The sequence below is a fragment of the Etheostoma spectabile genome, chromosome 10 (assembly GCF_008692095.1).
Source record: "Etheostoma spectabile isolate EspeVRDwgs_2016 chromosome 10, UIUC_Espe_1.0, whole genome shotgun sequence".
Classification (NCBI taxonomy): domain Eukaryota; kingdom Metazoa; phylum Chordata; class Actinopteri; order Perciformes; family Percidae; genus Etheostoma; species Etheostoma spectabile.
In genome coordinates, this window is record NC_045742.1 from 10,146,736 (window position 1) to 10,156,283 (window position 9,548).

Genomic DNA, 9,548 nt, shown 5'->3' on the forward strand with positions numbered 1-9,548 from the left:
CTCTGTTTTTGTCCTTCCAGAAGGCACTTAAAGTCTCTACATCTAAAAACATTATTATCGCAGCAGGAGAGATCATGGTAAATTATACACGAAGAGCAGTTTTCTCACTACTGTAGCATTCATCATAAAAAAACAAAGGCCAAATTTACAGGAAATTTTTCACTGCTTTTCTCTCATTTCCAGTCACAAACTAATTTTTAAAGATCCTGGACAAACACTCATGTGCATAGAATATACACGTAAAGAAAAGGAGTGATCAAGTTAAGTGTTTTTCTGCCAATATCTTGCTATGTTGCTCTGGCATGGTCTAAGCCGGACTATTATAACAACTTGTAGAAAGGTTTCAGTCAGAATATCCTCCATGGAAGCAAACGAGAGAGGAGGCTGGAAAGCGGGCCGGTCAGTGAATGTTTCATTATATCTAATGTTGCCTTCCCTGAAGCGCTCTCCAAAGTAAGCGAGCTGCATGAGCCGTGGCTAGAAACGCTCAACCCCCTTGTGACCACTTGGAGCAAAGCAACTCTCCACTTTCTGAAAACGAGAGGCTCTGCATGGATTATGTGTTTGAACACAGTGGTGCTTTTTATTTAACTTGATTTTTGCTTGCATGTTTAAAGGTGTAGAGGTTTCGCTCCCTGAGAAGGGGGCTTGAGATGATTAGACAAGAGGCAATATTTTTGGGACGATAAACAGGAAAAGTGTAACAAATATTTTTATAAGGGACATCAAAAACATATTTAAAGTGAATGTTTTGGAGATTAGTTGATAAGACTGTTATGCTCTGGAGTGGCTCCTTTTCATGAAAGTAGTCACTTAAGCTGCAATTAAAAAGTTATCTGCTCATGAAATCAAGCAACATCTTATTATATGTCAAGACAGAACTACAATTAGTTCATTTGGATGGGGAAAAACTTACATTATTGAATATTAAATACATGCAGCTACAGTTTAGAAATTAATAAAATCTCCCACCAAAAATGTGTAAAGACGGCATGAACAGTTGTGTTTTGTAAAAGTCAAAGTGTCACTGCTTACTCTACCCCAAAATCAAGACTGATCTTGATTCCTTCTATCATTTAACTAAATGGTTAATGAAAGTGATTCAATACACACAGAGCTGTTTGAGTGTGTGCACCCTTAAACAGCTGTGTGTGTGTCGGGGTGCTCAGCCGGCTGCGGAGGTCTTTGCTTTGATTCCTCTGCTCCGGCATGTGCGAGGACTTAGCGGGTGAGCTCACAGACATCTGTTGAATATTAGGGGCAATAACAGCTGGGCGGACCTCAAACATGGTCACCCACTTCACCTCGCCGTGTCTCTGAGGATAACCCCAGCTGCCTCACACTCCAGATGACAAGTGCCCGATCACCGGCCTGCAGAGTTTCGGGTCCTGCCTATGAGCCAAGCACCCTTTCTTCCAAACAGAAACCTCTCCTCTTTCTCCCACTGTCTCCTGCTGAGCATGGGAACAATGTGGGTGGTATAAAGTGATTTCACGGCGATAATATCCCACCGTGTTTGATTTCCCATAATGTGTTAGCTTGTTGTTGAAATAAATTTTGGCTCCATGGTGGTTGTCCGTCAACTGTTCTCCCGCGGCTTTTCTCCTTTGAAAAATCGAAAAAAGAGAGAAAGAGGTCGGCCATACAGGCAGATGGTGAGGTCATGCTTTTTAGAAACTCCAGTAGCACAAATTCAACATATTGTGAAAATGGGGACACAATATTTCTCTTACAAATAAAAAGTTAAATCCATCTGCAATAAACAGTATCTTTGCTTAGTTCAATACATTCACTTGGTTATGGTGTGAGCATTGGTTACGTTAGCAAATGTTAAAACACTGTAACTCTGTTTAACGGACATTACTGAGTCAGTATTATGACCTTTTTATTACTGAAATGGAATATAATGTTCATTCAAGTAAGTTTTCATTAGTGTATAATCACCTGAAACTAAAAATTGTGTATTTGTTAGCTTAAAATGAGCTCTTCATACAGTATCTACGTAGGGAGCGGGTCTTCTTCCACAGAGCCCGCCATGGTGCCCCGCCATGTTCTACAGAAGCCCAGAACAGACAAATCAAACACTGGCTCTAGAGGCAGTTGGCACTTTCACATTACATGTGGAGCCATGGTGCTGCAGCAAAATAGCTTCAGGAAGGAACTTGTTTTGGTGGTACGTGTACATTCAAAGGTTGTTTTAGTTGTACAACAGAAAACTCAGATTGGACAGATAGTCTAGCTAGCTGAGATCTGAGGAGCAGTTTATCATAGTCCTCAGAATTCCTTCCTGCGGCTATTTTGCAGTGGCACCATGGCTTCTTTAGGACGCTTAGTACCTCCGAAGACAATTGTGATTGGTTTAAAGAAATGCCAATAAACCAGATCATTTTTTCAATATCCTGGAATGCTGTGTGGACTGGCCAGACCCTCCTCCTCATCGCAGTGGAGGAAAGTCTGGCAATGCAAGACTAGGGTTAAGCTAACCCCATTGGTCAGGAGATAGGGGATAGGGGATTTATAATAACGCCAGGAGTAACTGTTGCTTTAGTTAACTTAACTTACTAACAAAGCTCATGTTAGCTTTCTCTTATAGAGTGAACTGTTAAAGAGGTAATAGAATATTTTTGACATATCAGATTCAATTAAATGCTTTATACTGATGCAAATTCAGAACATGGCTTGTTTACTTTTTTTACATGAACATCTTTGTCATCCTGACATCCCGCCGAACCCCGTTTAAAAATCTGAAAGTTCAGTAAAGCATTGCTTGATACTGAATACCTGAGAAAAAAGGAACGAATAGTCAAGTATTTGTATTGAACAGCAAATTCCAATTTGACTGTAACAATTCTGAGTTGGGTAAAGCCCTAGAATATTTTCCCAAAAAATGTGTATTATTGTTTTGATTGGATGACGATACTGATGTTTTCAAGCTACAAATGTTTACATTAAAAGTCTTTAAAGACATTCTTTTTGTTTTAATGTTGTAACCACAAATTTGAAACTAGCTTGCCATTACTAAATATGAATTACACACAAAATTCATAATTGGTTTACAAATAGCTGGTGGAACCCAATCCTGACCTGTACAGTAAGTGTTCAAGGTAAAACATTTCAAAAGTGTTACCCAGTTACTATAACTAAATCAATAAGCACATTCATGTTTAAGTGCAGTCACCTGCTGGCGTACTGCTACACTTGGGCCAACATTTTAAGACGTTGCATTCTGGGTGTCGTTATGGAGTCACATTTTATGACCTTGTGATTAGTGTTTTTATGGCGGTAGGGATGTCTGCAGATGGTCTATGTAAACTTGTCACACTGAGGGGCTCTTGTCAGGCAATGAAGGAGAGAAGGAGAGCTCTGTTAAACCCAAAGGAATATAAACAGAGATGGAGTGCCCTCTTCTGGAGGCTTTTACATTTTACACTGTAGATGATTATGCCCCACAGCAGCTAATCATCTTGTCAGGGAGGGGTTTTAATGAGTGTGACATTTGTGAAATCTCCAAATTCCTGGGAGTGTAAATGTTACAGAATCACATCAATGTGCTTCTGTAAATAAATATTTATGTAAAAAAATATTGATTAAATGGGCCTTCACTTTCCATAATAAGGTAAAATAAGACAAGCCTTTATTGATCCCCAGAGGGTAAATTTGGTTGTTGCAGCAGCACAAGGATATACATAAATACAAATAGAAAAAGGGGTGTATAAAAAAAGAAGTATAAAAAGAAACTATACCAAACATTTAAAGACAAAAATAAAAGTGACAGTGGGTTGTCATATAATTAATAGCAACAGTCAGTAAGTTTATATGTCAACAGTGTGTGTGTGTGTGTGTGTGTATATATATATATATATATATATAATAATATGATTATTAATGTATAATATGATGAAGTAATGATCTTTAGTGTTTGTCTGCATTATTATGGAAATCTAATTCCAATCCAATATTTATAGATGTAGTACTGTATACAATGTAATATAACAATAACATAATAAATAGTATGGGAGCCATTTGTTTACATGCAAAAAAACTATAAACTGTGGGAATATTGTAAAAACGATAACATGTTAGAAATTTTAGTTTGACCAACAGTTGAACACCTAAATATAGTTCTTACTATAGAAGACAAACAAACCAGGAAAAAATACATTTGTGAAGCTGAAACCAGTGAACTTCTGCCATGTGTGCTTAAAAATGACAACTGACAATGACAGTTGTTAATAAATAATAATTGTTTCAGCTCTTAATCTCTTCAACAGAAAGTGGTTGCAGTATTTTGGGTAAACTAACTCTGAAGGTTAACTGCTCACATAGTACCATATTACAATTCTTTTGTATGCATTTGACTTTAAAACCATATTTATACATATGCAGAGATATGAATAATTTGGCATTTACAGTAACTACATAAGTTACTGAAACTGCAAATATACCAGGTGCATCCTCTTTAACATGTAATCACTGAGTTACACTGTAAAGTATGCCTCTAAGTATGCGTTCCAAAATCTGATGACTAGTTTTACACAACGCTGCGGCCCAGGTGCCTGGTTTGAAAGAGGTCCTGTTGTCTGGGAGATACTGATGACCCCTACATCCTGTTCAGTGTTTTACACATTATGTTTAAGCATTTCACACATTCTTCAACCTCCAGGCTCTAGTTTCATTTCACACACTGTCTCTGTCCCTCACACATGTGCCAAAGCACTGTGATGGTGAGAAGGAACCAATGAGCCTCACTGCATCGGTTTTTAAGTCACTGTATCTTTTTTTTTATTTTTTTTATTGTTACTTGCCTTTTGAAAGTATAATTACTTAATAATTAATCTGTGTTGAACGTGACAAGGATCAAAATATCTGTATGCTATACAGATTGTTAAGCTCCCTGTGATGGGATATTAGGCAACGGTATGTAAATACATTTCATTTGACTGGTTTATTTTGTGCTCTATTTGATTAAGACACAAAACGTAATATTGCTCATTTTCAAAGTTAATTTTCGGTTATTTTCACTGTCCTAAGAAAACCTTGTATCTGCAATTGCCAACCTTTCAGAACCTTACAAAAACATCTTTTTGAACATCCATTTTCAGCTAATGCCTTGAGGTTTTACACGTTTTTATTTTGGTTTAGAAAAAGGACAGTTTTCTTAACCCATAAAGAAATACTTTGTAACTAAAGGTCACTAAATCAAGAGATACATGGTTTTCACTGGACAGCAAAATGATTGTATTTAGGTTAAGTGCGTCAATGTCTATTACTGTTAGTTGCATTCATTAATGTCATTTATTTCAATTCAAGTCTGTGACAATCAACCTTGTTTTTACGACTGATGCCTCATTTTAGGAACACATTGTTTATATGATACATATATGTAACATAAAATTGTTAAAGCAGTAATATGCTGAATCAAATTTCATTTCACAAATCGTTACTCTCAGCTCCCACTGTTTCATTTGCAGCCTGAGCAAAACATGTCAATGAAGATGTAATGAAGTTTGAGTAACAGACGGAACATGTTAAATGGAAAATATGTAACAAGTAGCTTGAAACTGCTCCATTGTGAGCTATATTGGGAGTGAAATACATTTTTGGATGGGGGTTTCTCTAAATGACGCATGCACACATGGAGGATTAATGGAACTTCAAACATGTTTTTCTTTGTAATGCATCATTATGAAACAGTGAATCTGTCATCGAGGAGAATCTGTGCGCTGTGGTCACCGGGCTGGTACTGCAATTATTACAGAAGTCATTTTACTGTGGGTGGAGGGACATATGGAGAGACGATTGACCAAATAAAACTCAGGCAACAGGTGGTTTACTGCCGTTTTTTTGACATTTACATGCAGTGTTGGCATAATGACATTTGTTTGGTTAATTATGATGAACATTTTGGTTACTGTGATGAAAATAATAATTTAGTAGATTTGTTTTAGCTTCATGTTTTATGCACCAAAACTGCTAGCCCTGAGATTTCTGTCCCACTATACCAAGGACTTCATAGAAACAATTAATTACTTTAAAAAATGTGCTTATTAGCTATCTTCCTGATAGTTGGATGAGGAGATTGAAGCAACTCTTACGTGTATATGAATCTACGGTACAGCAAGCAGCCCGTTAATTGAGCTCAGCAAAAAGACTGTAAACATGCGTGAACCATGAGTCTGGCTCTGTCCAAAGGTAACACCATCCCTTCACTAGCACACCTAAAGCTCCCGAATTAACATGTTATATCTTGTCTGTTTAATCCGTATAAAAAAACTAAGTTAAATTTGCAGTTTTACAGATGTTATGTGTTGGACTATCTCTTGTGATGGGACCAGTAACTCCCTGGAGTCTGCAACTTCACACTTTTACACTTAAACAAGATGCAGCAAGTGAGTGTCCGAGGTGCTGGTGGGCGAAATTGTTACCTTCGGACAGAGGTTAGGATTCCAGTTCCCTGTAAAAATCAACAAGTTGAGAGAAAATGACAAACTTTAGGGCCAGCTAGTTGTATCAACTATGTTTAAGAACGTATACTGACTTATACTTAAGCACACAAACTTCAAAAATTAAGTTAAGCTACAAATGTTGTTATTTTTGTCAAGAGTTGTTAGACCTCAATCACAGTTGTTTTTCTTAGTAAGTAAAGCAGTTAGAGGTTTGATTCTCCCATGACCCGCACTATTTAACCCCTACAGTTCTTGCTGCACTGCTAATGGCTACAATCAAATATGAATCAATGAAACGAGTGTGGTTGTGGTGCATTTGAAAGCTATTTCCGGTCTTTATACTATGCTAAGCTAGCTGTCTGTAGCTTCCCATTTAGCACACAGATCTCCAAGTAGTATTGATTTTGTCAAACTAACTAATCACATTTCCCAAACTGTCAAACTTTTTTGTTGTCAGGATGTTACAATAGTTTGCATTTTGAGAATGAGGCAGCTTCTTTTGATTTCTGCACAGATCCACTCTGCAACCACAGTGCATGCTAAAATGCTTCTGTGTTTAGACAAGGTCAGATCATTCGGAAAACTGTCCATGTGCTTCTGTTTTCTGTTCATTTATTGAGCCACTGTGGGATTTTCCTGAACTCACCAGTACTCCACTTCTGCCCATTTTGGCCACATCTGAGTACGGCACCCTCTGTTACCCACTAAGTGCTTAAAAGAAACCTGCTCTGCTTGTCCCGCAGCTTTCAGACTGCCAATCACAGCAGCAACTCTCAATGTGCCCAAACTAATTAATGACAGGATTAATTTCTCTTTTCCCCATTAAGGGCTTTGTTTCAAATGTCAATGTCATGCCACACTCTTCCTATTCCCCCGCTCCCCCCCTTTTTTACGATCACTCTCTGTGGTAACCATTCTGTAAGAAAGACATCTTTAATTTGTTTGGATTCAGCTGAAAGGGAGGGATATTACATCTATATTTAACTCCGCGGTGCCTCCACTTGGACAATACGCCGGAGTCTAGCTTATTTTTTCAGGTGCTTGTACTTTGGAGAACGGTGAGCCACAACCTTGGAGATCTCCACTCCGCAGAGCTGCTGCTCACTCCAAAGCACGGACTTCTGGGAAGGCAGTTCGTGTGTCGGCAGGGTTTGGGCAATGGATGGCGGATAATAATGCAACAATTAATCATGACATGGCCCGTTAATATCAGAGGAAAGGAGAGAGTGCAGGGCATGGACGATGGCTGTATTTACATGAACATGGACACATAGAGACTCCTAATTAACAGTGGCCAATTAACCCCTGTGAGGTCTTCAAATTGGGAGTTAATCATGATTTGGATCTACTTTCTGTTTATGCAGTTAACCTGTCATTCACTCTTACTTTCCTTCATTAATATTGAAGTTGTTTTTGTTTGTACTACTACTTTGACAGGATGCCCCGCTCCTAATTGACAATTGCACCAATTAAAACCTGCAATCTCGCAGTACCGGAGGTCTAAGACTTGTATTGCCAACGTCTACTTCTGTTATTGTTGTGCACATGACAAATGAAGAACCCTGAGCGCTACAGGGCGCTCTCTGTAACTATTGAATGATAGTCAATTACATTTAAATTTAAATTGCAAGATTATTTAACTTTTTATTCCTTACAACAGTCACAATTCTTCTGCAGACCACATACAGTTGAAGATAATAACGTCCTATGAAGATACACGGACCACATATACTATATATAATATAAATGTAAGCAATTATATAAGCAAAAAAAGCTCTATTGATATCTCCTATAGGGAACACCCCACAATACAAACATTTTTGCTTTTCACAAGCTACCAGAAGTTTGTAATGTAATATTTTGTCCCACGTGTGGCATCCAGCTACAGGAAATATACAGTATATATGTATGTTATGAAAGATTGAGCTTGTGAGTGATTAAGTTTAGGCAACCAACACCACTTGGTAATTTTTTTTTTTTTTTTTAAATGTTGCCATGGTTAAAAGATGTGAATCCTGCGGTCTGGTGTTGAAGTCAATCACTTTATACATCTGTCATACCCGACCTGGTTTTTCACCAGAATTAGCAAAGAGGTTAGTGACTAAAAGAAATGGCAAAAATTATGAAAAACATATGATCAAAGTTGTTGAAATTGGATCTAAATGTACATTGAGTCTCTAACATCAAAGGCCCTCTGTTGTTTTAATGACTTGATAACTAGAGTCGTGTTTGTGTCCATATGATAAATAGAAGTCCAATATTCACTCTCTTTTAGCTCTGTTTTGGTCTCAACCAACTCCTGAGGGAATTATATGGCTGTTTAGCTGCTGAAAGCTTCACTATGTAAAAAGCAAAAGTGTAAAGTTGTGCCCGGAAAGCTAAACAATGAAGCTGAAACTACTTATGAAGCTCTGTAAAGCCGAGGGGAGAGGCATATTCAGGTATTAATTCTTTGTAGGTTCATCCCTAGAAGCTACCCTTTCACATTGTCACTTGATATATTGTTTTTGTAAAAATATAAATTTAGAGCTGCTTTTTAAAAAGGTCAGAGAAGTGGTAATGGGGCCAGTCAGTTCAATTCTTCCTGAATATAAAAAATAAGTTGGGGTAACTCTTTGACTTTAAAATTGTTGTAGCGCCCTTAATCAATGTGCCAGTGGAGAACTCAACAAAATAAATATAACCATTATAAACTTAAATCAGTAAAACAACAATCAAAATAACAATAGATTGTAGCCATACTTTCCACCTGGCCGTCATTCCATCATCTATGGTTTTCTGGTATAAAAACAAACGACACACCCTTCCAAACAAACAGCTGTGCCACTTGACTCTCCACTCCTGCACTTTAGTAAACATCTGGGCGCTCATAAAAGCTGCATGACAAGAGAAAAGCCAGACTAGCTTTCATATCATGGGATTTTGGGGATTTTACTTTCATTGGCATTATGCGGTTTGAGTGAAAGATCAAAACATATAGAATACGATGTGATGAGGATGGAAAGGATGGACAGTGATGTGTCAAACAGTAAATGCTGCAGACTGACGAACAGATATAAAGGTGAAATAGTGATTGTGACAGAGAGAGAGAGAGAGAGAGAG